This window comes from Bos indicus, chromosome 24 (genome assembly GCF_029378745.1).
Source record: "Bos indicus isolate NIAB-ARS_2022 breed Sahiwal x Tharparkar chromosome 24, NIAB-ARS_B.indTharparkar_mat_pri_1.0, whole genome shotgun sequence".
Lineage (NCBI taxonomy): Eukaryota > Metazoa > Chordata > Mammalia > Artiodactyla > Bovidae > Bos > Bos indicus.
Genome location: NC_091783.1, coordinates 38,101,326 through 38,118,641, shown reverse-complemented (window position 1 = coordinate 38,118,641; position 17,316 = coordinate 38,101,326). Strand labels below are relative to the sequence as shown.

Here is a 17,316-nt window from a genome sequence, read left to right as displayed (position 1 = left end):
TGGATATTTAAAGAGAAACTTTGAACCATCATTGAAAAACAATACAGGTTTTTAAAATGTAGAAAGTGATTTTATAAACATGCATTTAAAATAATTTTCCCAAGGATCTCTTTGAATTGGCTTCTTAAAATGGCAACTAAGCAAATGTTACATAATTTCCCCCTTTATCATATTCAGGGTTAGAGAAATAGTGTGATGTCGCTGAAGAAACATGCTGGCAGTGAGGCAGGGGAGGGGCGGTAAGTTAGAAGAGCACTTTCACTTTTAGACTGTGATGGAGAGTCAGCTTAGCCCCCAAGAGTGGCCAAGGTCCCGAAGCAAAGAAGCCAAGAATTGGGTGGGTGTGAAGGTAATCATGTGTTTTCTTCTCCGGGAGGGCAGGCTGAGGCTCACTGTAACACAGTGAGACCAAAAACCACGAGACCGGTGAATTTCTGAGCATTCATTTCCTCTGGGCTCTGCTAACACAAATGCAATACTATGCACCCCTTCTGACCTTCTAGAACTGAGTTCCCTGGAGACAGAGAGCTCCAGATGGTGGTGATGAGAGAGAGAACCTTCAAAAGCAAAATTAACTTCTCCTTTAAAATTAGCCACACATGCTCTTCTCAATTTCCAGGGATTTGCATTCCCCTTTGAATGTAATGTTATTAATATATTCAGGGAACGATCTGTTATCCAGAGGCTGATGATCTGGTACAGGAATGAGACAAACTTTCCATTCTCCTCCCTCTCTTTGTGGGTTTCCCAGGTGGTATTAGTGATAAAGAACCTGCCTGCTAAGGCAGGAAATGCAAGAGACGCAGGTTCGATTCCAGGATTGGGAAGATCCCCTGAAGGAGGGCATGGCAACCCACTCCAGTATTCTTGCCTGGAGAATCCCGTCGACAGAGAAGCCTGGTGGGCTACAGTCCATAGAGTCACAAGGAGTCAAACATGACTGAAGCAACTTCGCACAGATGCCTCTCTTTTCACTCTGCCTGATCACTGGTCATTAAATTGTGCACTGATAGGAAAGACAAACAGGGTGACAGTTGTTGGAGGTTTGGGGTCAGCAAAATGGGTGGTGAACTGAGCACCAGTTCTGGATTCTGAGAACATGGGTTCAAGTGCGTACCAGATCTAGACCAGGAGTGTGATGGCCAGAGGTCAGGTGCCGGGGACCAGCCCCGGCTGATCCAGGGTATTTGAAGCGGGGACGGCGTCGGCGACCTATTTATTTAAATATTTTATCAAAGATATAAAGAGTAATAGAATGAGGATAGCTCAGTAGCAAAATTCAGCGGAGAAAAGAGGCTGAGTAGCTTGGTTTACGCGGGAGACCAATAAAACTTCAAGACTAGAAGTCTGCACCACTTACATAGGCCGCAGGCGTCCTTCCGTTCTCCCGAAGGAGAGGAGACACGGAGGCCTCCCCGGTCGGATCTTAGAAGCCCAGGCATAATTAGCAAGCATGGCGGGTTTCGCGCTCCAGATGGAGATTCAGCCAGAATTTGAGGGAGAGAGCGACATGGGGAGACCAAGTTTAGGTAAACAAGGCCTGCACTTTATTTTCCAAAGTAGTTTTTATACCTTAAGTTGTGCATAGAGGATAATGGGGGAAGGGGTGGAGTCATGCAAGGACAGCAGTTCCTGGTCCTAATCGAAGCCAGGCTTTCAAACTTATCATATGCAAAAGTTCAGGTGAATTACATCATCTTCTGGCCAGGAGGCCTGTTAACATTTTAAGAAACTTATCTTTCTCTAAAGGTGATTATTCCAAAGTCAGGCACCAGCCTCCAAAAAAGCACTGGACAAAGTTGCATTCCTATAGGCAAAGGTGAGGTGGGCTCAATCAAGAAAAGAATTAACTCAAGGGTCCAAGGTTACAAACATTGAGGCTACTACTTACATTTCTATACACCCATTATATCAATCAATACACTGCCAAGGACACAGTAGGTAAGGAGTATGGAGACTTAGCAGCAAACATTGGCTCAATAAGTAAAAAACCCTTCACCAATACAATTTCTAATCAATCTTTTAACTACTCAAAGGAATCTGTGTTTAGACAGTTTAGAACATCTCCTGCCTCTCACAGTTGGGAGGCTCTGAACAATCACATGTGGCCGGAAAAACCTATTCAGGCAGGCTAGAGGATTTCCAAAGGAGTTTGTAGGTTAAACACTGTCACACCCAGGGATTATTAACTGGAGCTGTAAGCTAACTCTTTTTTCAGAGAGAGGTAGTGGGGGACAGCCCCCGTAAAGTCAGAGGTGTAGGTGAAAGCACAAAGCAGAAAGTAGGCAGACTCTGGTTTTGGGGGTAGATGCTCGAGAATTTCCAGGGGGCCTCCTGAGGCTCGATCCCGCCTTTGCGTATGCCGAGCCTCCTTCCTCATGACCTTTGCCATGGGCGGAGCTCGCTCCCCGCAGTCAGGCTCACCCTGGATTGAAACCTTGAAAGCTCTACAACTGTGTGACCATGGACGCGTGAATTCGCTTCACTGCATGTCGATTCACTGAGCTGGGAATGACTGTAATACCTGTGTTGGAGAATTGTTATGAATGATTCATATATAAAGCGTCCAACACAGGCCCTGTCGTCCCCTTCTCCTCCTGCCCCCAATCCCTCCCAGCATCAGAGTCTTTTCCAATGAGTCAACTCTTCGCATGAGGTGGCCAAAGTACTGGAGTTTCAGCTTTAGCATCATTCTTCCAAAGAAATCCCGGGGCTGAATATTACTCAGTCATAAAAAAGAAAAAAATACTGCCATTTGCAGCAACAGGGATGGACCTAGAGATGATCTTACTAAGTGAAGTGAGTCAGAAATAAAAATACCATATGGTATCACTTAGATGTGGAATCTAAAAAATGATACAAATGAACTTACCTAAAAACTGAAATAGATTCACAGACATAGAAAACAAACTTAATAGTTACCAAAAGGGACAGTGAGGGGGAGGGGAGATATGAATTAGGAGTTTGCGATTAATATATACACACAAATAGGGAACAAGGACCTACTCAATATCTTCTAATAACGTGTAATGGAAAATAATCTGAATTTTATACTCACACACACACACACACACATATAGTTGGTCAGGAAGATCCCCTGGAGGAGGGCATGGCAACCCACTCCTGTAGTCTTGCCTGGAGAATCCCATGGACAGAGGAGCCTGGTGGGCTACAGTCCATGGGGTCGCAAAGAGTTGGACATGACTGAATTAGCATACATGCACACACATACATATAGTTAGATATAGATATCTGAATCACTTTGTTGTACACTTGAAAGTAACTCAATATTATACATTAACTATACTTCAGTTTTAAAAAACAGGGGGTCAGAAGAACAAGAAATCTCACACACTACTTTGGGCAATGATTAGCATCACCCACTAGAGCTGATGAGCTCTATCAGGAAAGAACCCCAGCCTCATAGACAAGCAAGGGATAATAAGACCCCAAAGGAGATGCCCGGGTGACGAGCAGAGCAGGGCTGCCACACCCACAGTAGCCAGAAGTGGTCTATGAGATGTGATAAATCACAGCAACACAGTTTATTACCCGCAGCACAGCAGCCAGCAGGAACGTCAAACGGTCGTGCTGGCTCCTGTGCTCCCGAGCCCACTGGGCAACGTGGTGGGTCCAGATGAAAGCCGGTCACTCAGCAGGTTGCTCTGCGTTTGAGGGACGTGGGACCCGGGGCTCAGCACCTTTGGAAGGAAGCGGCAAACAAGCCAGTCCCCTGCTGCCCCTGAGGAGCAAGCAGTAACCACACCATGCTCGCCTGGACCTGTCCTGTCTGTGTGAACTGCTACGGAACTGCCCCGTATCAGGGATGGATGTGGCTTGACGTCTGCACCCTTGGGAAAGACATGCAGGGGTTCTTGGGGCCCAGGGTGAACTGTCCCTTCCCCTAAAAGGCAAAGCTTGTGAGCCAGTCATTACAGTAATTATTCCAACCCAGTGTATAATATATATACACAACCGAAATGCAAGCCCATGCCACCAAAAGACATACAAGTAATTCATAGCAGTATACTTTTAACAGCCCCAAAGTGCAACTGTCCTTCGACAATAGAATAGATAAATGAGAGGACGGGCAGACAATGGAGCACTTACACCAGTTAAGTAAACAACAGCTGTGCCAAAGCACTAGGAAGACGCTCCTACACGTCATGTTGCATGAAGGACCCAGACACACAAAAGGACACACCCTTTATGATCCCACTTACCTGAGTTAAAAGCAAGCTGAACAAATCCGGGGGTGAAATGCGAGGAGGGCAGGAACCTTTGGGGAAGAGGGGTAATGGGGATTGGCAGCGAGCCTCTGGGACACTCATCATGTTCTTTTCCTTGATGGGGGTGGGGTGGGGGAGGCTCCTTGGGACAAGGCAATGGCAACCCACTCCAGTATTCTTGCCTGGAAAATCCCATAGACAGAGGAGCCTGGCAGGCTACAGCCCATGGGTCGCAAAGAGTCAGGACATGACTGAGTACACAGCAACCAGTTGTAAACTTATATGCTTTTTTGCATATATCTTATATTTCAATAGAACAGTTTTTTAATGAATTTTTCTTTTTTATATTTCTTTCTTTGGTTTTTAAATTCATTTTTAATTGGAGGATAATAGCTTTACAATGTTGTATTCGTTTCTGCCATACAATAACGTGAGTCAGCTATATGTATAGATATATCCCCTCCCTCCTAAACCTCCTTCCCGCCCCCTACCCCATCCCACCCCTCTAGGTCATCACAGAGCCCCGGATTGAGCTCCCTGTGTTATACAGCAGCTTCCCACTAGCTCTTTTATGTACGGTAACATATATGTTTCAATGCTAATCTCTCAGCTGATTCCAAAAACAGTTTAAGAAGTTGGGCCAAGTAGAAAGAATGGAATGATTGGCCCACGGCCACCATCCCTTTAATGATGAGCGTTCCTGCCAGCAGCGAGAGGAAAAGCGGCAATTGGCAGGTCTGCTCTTCTAGAGGGGACAGCATCGCAGATAGAGCCGCCTAAGTGACCCTCAAACAGGCGACATCACCGACATTCCATGACATTCCAGATACCAATGAGACCACAAATGACTTTCAGAACTCTTGCTTCTAAGAACCTGCAATTACCACAAATCCTATCACTGACCCTCACATATTCTTCCTGATCAGCTACCTTGTCACAAGGAGGAAAAGGAAGATGAGGCTTTGGGTGCCTGGCAGGTTGAGCATGGCCCTGGTTTTCATTAGGTTCACGTGGGAGATCTGAGCTGCTTGTACCTGATCACACGCCCATAGGAAGATGCTGGCACAGAGTTACAGGAACAGCGTATGGACGCAACTGAAGCCCCAAATTTGGCAATGGCTGCAGAACTTTCCTCAGACAGCTGCTGAAAATTATTTCTGATAGTAGGAGGGTGGAGGCGGGGTACCAGCTGCTGGGAGATGGAGGTGGGGGGTGGGAGGTAAGCAGCCCTAATTTGGGGGTAGAAAGAAGTCTTCTATCTCAGCTTGGATTCCCAATAACAGAAAAATGTATTTTGGTTCTTTTTTGTTACTTTTTAACTTGGCAATTTATAGCTTCTAACATCTGACTGTCAAGCTACACAGACATATTAGCAGAGTGTGAATCTATTTTCCTCTTTAATTTGTTTGCATTAATGTAGAACCAGCCTCTGGTATTCCCAGAACAGAGTGGAATGTATTTACTGATATATAGCATATAATATCAGTTAACAAATAATATTTAGCAATCAATTGAAATGAATTTGGCTAGATATTTTTATCAGTAGGGGAAGAAGTTATTCAAGAGATCTGCAGCTAGTTAATAAGAATGTGCACCATCAGATCTGACCTTCACCACTAATCTTCTAATCTGAAAGTAAACAGGAGAGCTGGCATCATCGATCCAAATTGTCAGAATAGAATTGTACTAGAAACCCAGCTTAATAATTTCTGGTAGAAATCCTTATCCTGATATTTATCATCCAAGGCTCAGAAAGTGAAGAATCCACTGTCAGTGCAGGAGCCACAGGAGACTCGGGTTCAATCCCTTAGGCAGGAAGATCCCCTGGAAGAGGAAATGACAACCCACTCCAGTATTCTTGCCTGGGAAATCCCAGGGACAGAGGATCCTGATGGGCTACAGTCCATGGGGTCCCAAAGAGTCGGACACGACTGAGCGATGGAATCATACCATGCATGTGTGTGTGTGTGTGTGTGTGTTTGCTGCACAGCACAGCATACAGGATCTTAGTTCCCCAACCAGGGATCAAACCCACACCCGCTGCAGTGGAAGAACAATGTGTTCATCACTTGACCACCATGGGAGTCCCTATCATCCAAGACTTTCATTGTCCAACTACTTGTCTGTTTCCACTTATGGCTATGGGCTTCCTTAGGCCAATGACTTCTTTATATATCACAGGCTCAAGCCTGTGATAGTACCTGGCACACAGCCAGAAGGCAACGCATTTTGTTGAATGAACAAATTAACTTGCATGATTGGTATAATGGAGAGAGAACAGAAGTGCTTATTGATTGACTCGGCCCACCTGCCCGAGGTTCTCTCATCAGCTAGTTTGACCATCAGTGATCTTTGCCAGGGCTTAGAACACAATGATCTCATTTCCAGGCTTTTTCATCCTTTTTGTTTTTCAAAGTAGATTTTATCTTTTTAGAGTAATTTTATATTTACAGCAAAATTGAGTGGAAAGTAGAGATTTCCATTACACTCCCTGCTTCCACATGCACAGACTCCCCCATTATCAACATCCCCCACCAAAGAGGTACATTTGTGACAACTGATAGACCTATACTGACACACCAGTATCACCCAAAGCCCATAGTTTACATTACAGTTCACTCCTTTGCACATTCTATGATTTGTGACAAAATTACAGTAATCCGCCTCTGTCATGTCAGAACAGCTTCTGAGTCCTAGAAATCCTCTGTGCTCTGCCCCTTCATCCCTCCCTTCCCTCAAACCCTGGTCACTATGGATCTTTTCACTGTCTGCATAGTTTTGCCTTTTCCAGAATGTCATAGAGTTGGAATCATACAGTATGTGAAAATGAAAGTGAAGTCACTCAGTCGTGTCTGACTCTTTGCAACCCCATGGACTGTAACCTACTAGGCTCCTCTGTCCATGGGATTTTCCAGGCAAGAATACTGGAGTGGGTTGCCATTTCCTTCTCCAGGAGATCTTCCAAACGCAGGGATTGAACCTGGGTCTCCCGCATTGTAGGCAGACGCTTTACCATCTGAGCCACCAGGAAAGTCCAAGAGTTGGCTTCCTTTACTTTGTAATATGTATTTAAGGTTCCTTCTAGCTTTTCATGGCTTGATTGGTTTGGTTTTAGGGCTTTTTTTTTTTTTTTGCTACAGCAGCAATATGTGAGATCTTAGTTCACCAACCAGGGATCAAACCCATGCCCCTAGCATTAGAAGCTCAGAGTCTTAACTGCTGGACCTCCGGGGAAGTCCCTTAAGATGACACTTCTGATGATCTCAATTAGTTCTCCTTATTTCTGGGAGAGAACCCACAAATTCATTGTTTCAGTTCTGACTGCAATTAAACTTATCAGGGGAGATCATGTCATATCTGGCATTATCATTTTTTTTTTCTTTTTTTGACCTCTCCCAGCTTCTTGCTTCATTAAGAGGGCAGATGACTTAAGATGGACTATTCTGATTTTTTTATGCTATGACTATCTCATAATCTAGCTCCAGATTCAGAGCACTCTTCGCTACAAAGTTGGGCCTCCGCTTTAAAATAGTCTAGAACCATGACACTATAGTTCTATGGTGTAAGGGCTTCCCTTGTGGCTAAGATGGTGAAGAATCCGCCTGGAATGCAGGAGACCCAGGTTTGATTTCTAGGTCGGGAAGATCCCCTAGAGAAGGGAATGGCAACCCACACCAGTATTCTTCCCTGGAGAATCCCACGGACAGAGGAGCCTGGCGGGCTACAGTCCGTGGGGTTGCAGAGTCGGACACGACTGAGTGACTAACACTTTCACTTTCATGACACCATAAAACTCCTAGAAGAGAACACAGGCAAAATACTGACATAAATCTGTACCAATGTTTTTTCAGGTCAGTCTCCCAAGGCAATAGAAATAAAAGCAAAAATAAGAGAATAGCATTGAAAGATGTATATGACCATGTGTAAAATAGATGACCAGTGCACATTAGATGCACGAAGCAGGGCGCCCAAAGCTGGTGCTCTGGGACAACCCAGAGGGATGAGGTAGGGAGCAAGGTGGGAAGGGGGTTCAGGATGGTAGGACACATGTATACCCATGGCTGTTTCATGTCAATGTATGGCAAAAACCACCACAATATTGTAAAGTAATTAGCCTCCAATTAAAATAAAAAAAACAAGAGACATTACTTTGCCAACAAAGGTCCGTCTAGTCAAGGCTATAGTTTTTCTAGTGGTCTTGTATGGATGTGAGAGTTGGGCTGTGAAGAAAGCTGAGCGCAGAAGAATTGATGCTTTTGAACTGTGGTGTTGGAGAAGACTCTTGAGAGTCCCTTGGACTGCAAGGAGATCCAACCAATCCATTCTGAAGGAGATCAGTCCTGGGTGTTCTTTGGAAGGACTGATGCTAAAGCTGAAACTCCAGTACTGTGGCCACCTCATGTGAAGAGTTGACTCATTGGAAAAGACTCTGATGCTGGGAGGGATTGGGGGCAGGAGGAGAAGGGGATGACAGAGGATGAGATGGCTGGATGGCATCACTGACTCGATGGACGTGAGTCTGAGTGACCTCCGGGAGTGGGTGATGGACAGGGAGGCCTGGCGTGCTGTGATTCATGGGGTCGCAAAGAGTCAGACACAACTGAACTGAGCGACTGAACTGAACTGAAAAAAAAAACAAACAAATGGGGACCTAATCAAACTTGTAAGCCTTTACACAGCAAAGGAAACCATAAAAAAAAATGAAAAGACAATCTACAAATGAGAGAAAATATTTGCAAATGATGTAACCAACAATGGCTTAATTTCCAAACAGCTCAAACAACCCAGTAACCACAACAACAAAAAGACCCAATCAAAAAATGGGCAGAGGATTTAAAGAGACATTTCTCCAAAGAAGACATACAAAAGGCACATGAAAAGATGCTCAGCGTCGCTAATTATTAGAGAAATGCAAATCAAAATTACAATGAGGTACGACCTCACACTGGTCAGAATGACTATCATCAAAAAGTCTACAGATAACAAATGTTGGATAAGATGTGGAAAAAAGGGGACCCTACACTGATGGTAGGAACGTAAATTGGTGCAGCCACTATGGAGAACAGTATGGAGATACCTCAAAAAAAGAAGATACTGTGGAAGTGGAAAGTCAGTTCCACCCTGAGTACCTCCCAGGATGGACAAACATACGGTGAACCTCAGATCTGTATGACGAGAAATCACATAAATATTACTTTTAAATGTGAGTGCCATTTAAAATGTGTAGACTTTTTGATGATGGCCATTCTGACCAGCGTGAAGTCATACCTCATTGTACATTTGTTCTGACTAGTGTGAGGTGGTACCTCCTTGTAGTTTTGATTTTATTCTCTAATAATTAGAAACACTGAGCATCTTTTTATGTGCCCGTTGGCCATCTGTATGTCTTCTTTGGAGAAATGTCTATTTAGGTCTTCTGTTCAGTTTTCAAATGTCTGTTTAGGTCTTCTGCCCATTTGCTTTCCTCACTAAGGACTCCTGGCACTTCTGCACTATATACTAAATAAGCAATGAATAACTTAAAAATGGGATCGAAGTCTAGTTTCACATATGCAAGTCCGACAGCCTCTCAGAACACCTGGGCAGCCCTTCACCCTCCTGCTAACTCTCAGCCAAGTGTCAATGTCGAGCAAGGTTTACTCTGCTAGGTTCTCTGCTGGGATGACTGCCAACAGGCAGAAAGAAATCATATTGGGGCAAAGATTAATATCTGACCCCCAGGTGAGATTACTTTTAGGTAATGAATCAGCATGATTTCTTTGAAATCAGCATAAATATGAGAGGGAACATCATTTACCATGAAAAACATTCATCAGGGAATTAGGAAAGTGACCTTTGGGTAAACTACTTAAACCGTCAGCTTCCATGTTACCATTTTTTAGAGCAAAGGCATGTTTATTTTAAATACCAACACTTTGCCCATGACCTTACCCCCAGTGGGTCACTGGAAGCTTTAAGAGGTGTGATGACCTGACATTCTCCAGCCTGGACTCCTCTCCCAGAACACACACGCACACTCGTCTCCTCTCTGATGCACACACGCACACACACACACACACACACACCCATCTCCTCTCTGATGCCCTCTTCTGTGAGTCTCCTCTGTTTCTTCCCCTCGGGCCATGCTTCCCTCCCTGCAGCAGAGGGAGGCACACCCACATCAGGACACTTGCACCTGCCCTTCACCCAGCTCAGTGCTCCTTCCATGGTCATCACTCTACCCGGTCACTCAAGCCAGGAATCCACAGACTCTCCATCTATTTTCTGTCTCAGCCTTCACTTATATCCTTTATGCTAAGTTGCTTCAGTCGTGTCTGACTCTTTGTGATCCTATGGGCCATAGCCTGCCAGGCTTCTCTGTCCATGGGAGTCTACAGGACACTGTGCACTGTATCTTTCATAGTACATGTCATAGGACTTTTATTAGACTTCTCCCCTTGTTTGTTTGTTTTGTGCTCTGGCTTGTGCTCCCCCCAGGCCCCTAAATTATAAGCACCTTGAGGGTGAGAATTAGATTAACTTATTCCCTATTATCCTACCACCTAGTGTGGAAGGAATGATGCTAAAGCTGAAACTCCAGTACTTTGGCCACCTCATGTGGAGAGTTGACTCATTGGAAAAGACTCTGATGCTGGGAGGGATTGGGGGCAGGAGGAAAAGGGGACAACAGAGGATGAGATGGCTGGATGGCATCACCAACTCTATGGACATGAGTTTGAGTGAACTCCGGGAGTTGTTGATGGACAGGGAGGCCTAACGTGCTGCAATTCATGGGGTCTCAAAGAGTTGGACATGACTGAGCGACTGAACTGAACTGAACTGAGCACGGTACCTGATACCTAACAGGTACTCGATACATAATTGTTAAATACATAAATGAATTTGGATAAATGACCTACTTGATCAGCCCACTGATTATGAGCAGAACTATACAGCTTCTCCATCACGTTGTGGTCATGACAACAGGGAGGGAGGAGCACGTGGCACCTGTCTCTAGGCAACAAGGCAAAGGGAGAGACAGAACATCTGGCACCCAAGGTGGTAGCCTGGAATCTGTGGGGAGGTGCCAAAGAGGACCAGTTTGGTGGAGCTTCCTCTGGAGCCTGAGTCTTAGCCAGGTGGCCCTCTGCTGCCCTTTCAAAAGCTAGATCATTCAGGGCCACCTACAGAAGCCGCTCTCCACCTGGAAGAGATTCTTTGTGTTTCAAGGTGACTTCATGGGCCTGATAAGGTTTTTTCATTGTCAGTATCATTCAACAGGAAAATACTCTTTCCTGATAAAGAGAGAGACTTAGTAGAAATCCGAATGCTTTGACATTTTTAAGCCTGTGTTAAATTGAATTACTAATGTCTTTTGCAACTCCAGCTCAAAACTTGAGGATAAATGGACAAACTAAGTTCAGTTCAGCCCTAGTCGTGTCCAACTTTTTGTGACCCCATGGACTGCAGCATGCCAGGCTTCCCTGTCCATCACCAACTCCCAGAGCTTGCTTATACTCATGTCCATCGAGTTGGTGATGTCATCCAACCATCTCATCCTCTATTGTCCCCTTCTCCTGCCTTCAGTCTTTCCCAGAATCAGGGTCTTTTCCAATGAGTAAGCACTTTGCATCAGGTGGCCAAAGTATTAGAGCTTCCACTTCAGCATCAGTCCTTCCAATGAATTTTTAGGACTGATTCCTTTAGGATTGACTGGTTTGATCTTCTTGCAGTCCAAGGGACAAACTAAATGCACAGATAATTTTTAACAGATGACACACAAAAGCCTCCACAAAGAGAGGTGTGTGTATGTGTCTTCTTTCCAGCATTTATAATTATTATATGTTCATGAACAAACTTAGGGTTACCTTAACCCTTAACATATTCATATTAACCTTAACATATTCATAGAGAAAGGACAGCAGCTTTTTTTGTTTGTTTACAAAAAACAAATGGTTTTTGTACTTATAGTAAAAGTAGAACTCATTGGTGGGCGTGACTAAGGAGAGAACGGCATCAAGGCTCTCGTAAGTGCAGAGCCGTCATTTGTCCAGGGGCCATCACTAGGGATTATTTGACCTCACAGTCATTGGGGATGAGCCACTTTTCTGCCACTGTGCTTTTTTCAAACTCATCCACATGAAACTTAGTAAATCCCCACTTCTTGGAGATGCGGATCTTCTGACTGCCAGGGAACTTGAACTTGGCCCTGCAGAGGGCCTCAGTCACATGCTCCTTGTTCTGCAAGTTGGTGCAGATAGACATAAAGAGTTGGCCGGTGTGGACCCTGGCTACTTCACCTTGGGGCTTTCCAAAGGCAACACACATACCTGTCTGGAGCCTAGACTGGGGCCAGCGTGCCAGTCATGAATGTCCACTGGAAAGGGCTGTCTCCAAGGTCCCTTAGGGCAGCCTGTGCAGACAACAGGCTGCATGTACTACCGAGGAGGCTGCTGTCTGCAGCCACTGCCCACCGGGTCCCAGGGGCAGAAGAGTACAGGGCTGGAAAAGCAGTTCATTTTTATAAAACCCTTCCAGATCAAGCCATTTTGATGGAAATTTCATATGCCATTCAAGGACGCTGCACTTTTGCCTGTTGAGATATTCTATATTTTTTCAGCTTTTTGACTTAGTAGTTGGAGATGTCAACCTCATTTATGGCATCTGGTATGTGCCCAGTCCCTCCTATGGCAATATTCCTACTTTGATGGAGAAATGCTAGTCCTGATCAAAGTCAATTTGGGGTTCATTGAGAGGAAAGTCTCACCATTTTCTCATGTGACTTTTGTGTCTGCAATGCCTAACAAGCTAATGCCTAATCAGCTAATATTAGAAGACCTGTAAGGTAAGAGTCTACACAGAGAAATATCTTCAAATAGGCTGCTCTGTTTAAACTCACCTTTGGCTGAACTTTCTATTCACATTTTTTTCTTCATTGATCTTCATCATAAAAATGTTTCTAACTCAACATTAAAATAATCATTATGGAAGATCTTAATTAATAGTGAAATGTCATCATCATTGCAGATATTATCTGTTTGTGGTACCATATCACTCCTGAGTTTAATAAGAACATTGAAAATGTTATTCATTCAATGTGGAATCTTAGAAAATAATACAAACCAACTCATTTACAAAACAGACCAGATTCACAGACATAGAAAACAAACACAGTTAGCAAAGGGGAAAGGGGAGGGAGAGGGATAAATTAGGGGTAGGGGATTTATAGATCAGATCAGATCAGTCGCTCAGTCGTGTCCGACTCTTTGCGACCCTATGAATCGCAGCACGCCAGGCCTCCCTGTCCATCACCAACTCCCGGAGTTCACTGAGACTCACGTCCATCGAGTCAGTGATGCCATCCAGCCATCTCATCCTCTGTCGTCCCCTTCTCCTCCTGCCCCCAATCCCTCCCAGCATCAGAGTCTTTTCCAATGAGTCAACTCTTTGCATGAGGTGGCCAAAGTACTGGAGTTTCAGCTTCAGCATCATTCCCTCCAAAAATATCCCAGGGCTGATCTCCTTCAGAATGGATTGGTTGGATCTCCTGGCAGTCCAAGGGACTCTCAAGAGTCTTCTCCAACACCACAGTTCAAAAGCATCAATTCTTCAGCGCTCAGCCTTCTTCACAGTCCAACTCTCACATCCATACATGACCACAGGAAAAACCATAGCCTTGACTAGATGGACCTTTGTTGGCAAAGTAATGTCTCTGCTTTTGAATACACACCAATATATATAAAATAGATAACAAACAAGGATTTACTATATAGCACAAAGAACTATATTCAATATCTTATAATAACTTATAATGGAAAATAATCTGAAAAGGAATACATATATACATATAACTGAGTCACTTAAAAGTAACACAATATTGTAAGTCAACTGTAAGTTCAATTCTAAAAAATTTTAAAAATAGGACTTCCCTGGTGCTCCAGTGGATAAGAATCCACCTGCCAATACAGGGGACAATGTTTCAATCCCTGGTCTGGGAAGATTCCATTGCCTTGGGGCAGCTAAGCCTGTGCAAAACTACTGAGCCCACGCTCTAGAGTCGCACGACAAAACTCTAGCGCTGCAAGTAGCGAAGCCCGTGCACCTAAAGCTCGCAGGCTCCACAACAAGAGAAGTCGCCCCGGGGAGAAGCCCTCACACCACAGCTAGAGAGCAGCCCCCACTCGCCACGACTCGAGAAAGCCCACATGCAGCAACAAAGACACAGTGCAGCCAGAAATAAAGATAAAAAGAAAAGAAAAGAAACTGTTATTCATCCATAGCTGGATCATCCGCCTCTCTCGAATTCGCAACAAGGTACAGTGGACCTTGCTTCCATCACTGCCCACAAGCACCCTGGTGATCCTCACCTGATCTCTAAGGTACCCCCTCCGGCTGATGGCGCTGGCTGCCGAGGCTCCCTCCCCCACAGAACCAGGCCTCCCGAAGGAGGGACCTGGCAGCGGCCGCCTTCCAGGGGAACTGGCCAGTGAGGATGTGAATGGTTCTGGAAAACCCCAGTCTACTCTGTAGAAGCTTCTTCTCCAGCACTCAAACTCCAAGACTTGAAGTCATGTGTTAAACCACACTTCTAAAGTGTATTCTTTTAAGCATTCCAACATTTGCATCATCAATTTTCTAGACATAGAAGATAAACAAACCAGCATGAGTTTAATTCCACAAATTCCAAAATGCTTGAGTCTGACAGCACTATAATGCAGTAACTCATTTGTCTCCCAAATTGATAACTCCCTGGAGATATGTAAAGAAGCAAATGGATATGTGATTTTACCTATAGAACAGGGACATCAGAAAAAACTCATCTAAATATGCCCTTCAGCCCACACCTTTGCACTGAGTAGCAGTCCAACATCAGTTATTTTAACTAATTAGGAAAACATTTTGATCCAACAGTACTTTATGCATGGTGGGGAGGGTGGGACTCAGTAAATATTTGTCTAGTGTTATTGCTGGCAAGGCTAGTTAGGCACGTGTTGAATACAGAGCACAATTCTAGACTTGGTGGTGGGAAGAAACAAAAATGATGAGAAGCTATGGTCTGTGCAAGCACAGGCTCGTCGCCAGGTGTCCTTCTGTCTGGGGAGCTGACAGGGTTTATGAGGCTGCTCAGCCCCCAACTCATTAGGAGTGAGTCAAGTACTAGGCGTAGAGTTGGCCAAGAAACTGGTTTATCAGCTTCCATGAGTTGCATATGAGGACTTTTAAACCTTTCTTATATAGTTATCAACACAGTGCCCTTCCACAAAAAATAAAGTCCCATTGAGGGATCCACAGGAACGCATCACAAACTCCACTCCATGACTCTCCCTGCCTCATTTTAAAGCCCAAATGATGCTCTTCTTTTAAACAGAAGATGCTGACGCTCATCCTTGGCAGGAACACCCAGGTTAAGGACTAGGAGCCCAGGTCAGCCTAAGGAACGATGAAGTAAGGGCTCTGCAAGGTAGTACTGGAGTAATAGAGTTGTTCTCTCCAGGCTGTAGTGCACCTAAGAATTGCCTGGGAATCCTGCTGACACGCAGATGCAATAAACCTCAGGTGGCCCTGGGACTCTGCATTTGTAACAAGCTCAAAGGTGATGCTGATCCTAGAACCACATTTTGAGCAGCTTGCTTTTGAAAATACCCTGGGAACATAAATTAATTGTTCTGCAGTGGAGCGCAGAAAGAGAAGAGCAGGTGAAAATAATACCAGAATTCCCAAATGATCCCATAAATGTATCATTCACCAGAAAAGACTCCTTGTTTCAGTATATGTAAATAAAACAAGCAATACACATAGATTTTTTTAAAGCAAGCTTATTAACTGTTTTTACCATCAGAGCCTACGGCTGTTATAACATAGACAGATAGTGCAATGTATTCATAATCCTATCTTATTTCAAATTAGTGCCTATTTCGCCCCTAATAAGCTTCGCCACTTTCAGCTTCACTCCTAGAAATGATAACTCAGAAGTGCAGAGTGTTCTTTTTACTTTAGATATTTATCTTGTAAATAAATACAGACAGGGGCCGCCAGAAATCTCTTAAAGGGTCCAGGCTGTTAGTCAGCCTCAGTTCTTGTATCAGCAGTGCTACTAATTAGCTGGTTACACCACAGGCCTCCTCAGCCTCAGCAGTGAGAGCCTTAGAAAAGATGAACCCCCACCCCCGCCATCAATCCAGGCCCCCGACCACCTTTGATTCTCTGAGGTTACCAATGGCAAACATTTAACAACTTGATTTGAGTGGATTACCTTGGATTTTCTAGAAGGCCCCCTTTCTTGCATATTGGTCTCCCAGGCTTGTCCTGCAGCAGGTCCGGGACCCCCAGGGCAGCCAGCGCCGTCTACTCATTTCACGGTGTCGACCGCCCCCTGCAGGCGCTCCCCGGGACTGACTCGCCTAGTGGTCTGGGAAGGCCTCCTTGGAAATACAGACACTCTTTCCGCCAAGTGGATGCTGGGCACAGGAAAGAGCAGAACAGAAAATAAGTGTCTTTTTCAGAAGAGGAGCGACAAAAGCCAACTAATAAAGACCCAGAGGGGATGAAGGGCCCTCAGGGGTTGGAAAAGGGAAGGACAGGAGGCGAGTCTTAGCTGTCCCAACAGCAGCATCTGTAAAGGGAGCTTTGTTTATGTACTACCTAATCCTCTAGCTCTTTGCTTCCTACACATTGCTTATCAGAATCTTGGGATTTTCCGAGGCAGAATATGCATACTCTATTATGTTACTACCATAACAGAGTACATTTTGACCAGAAAGCTTTATATCCCTCATTATGTGTAGGTAAATGATTGTTCAGTGCTTGTCTATAGAAAAGTTAAACCATCCTCAGTAAGCTGAATATTATCTTCCCATTTTCCCTCACTCAAGGCATAAGAAATTACTATAATTTACCACGGCACAAAGGTAATAAAAGTGGATAGAAGCTGTCTTTTCAACATCTAAGCACATTTCTGGGAGAGCTTTTGACTGCCAACAGCCCTAATTATTACCATCTTTGTACCTAATTGATTTAGTCACAGTCCATGTGGTCATCTGAGTACTGTTTGATTCTGATGATAAAGGATTAATGGGCCATGTCTCCATTTTGCTCACAAATGCTTTAG

General features: G+C 44.5%; 1 protein-coding gene and 1 non-coding gene across 12 annotated transcripts in view; one reads left to right on the top strand and one right to left on the bottom strand.

Annotated features, from left to right (window-relative positions):
- Positions 1–17,316, top strand: part of DLGAP1 (DLG associated protein 1) — a 781,268-nt gene that overhangs the window by 592,499 nt on the left and 171,453 nt on the right. The window lies entirely within an intron of this gene.
- Positions 12,594–12,722, bottom strand: LOC139179556 (small nucleolar RNA SNORA70). The gene has a single exon (XR_011563921.1). It is a non-coding gene; the product is annotated as a small nucleolar RNA SNORA70 (small nucleolar RNA).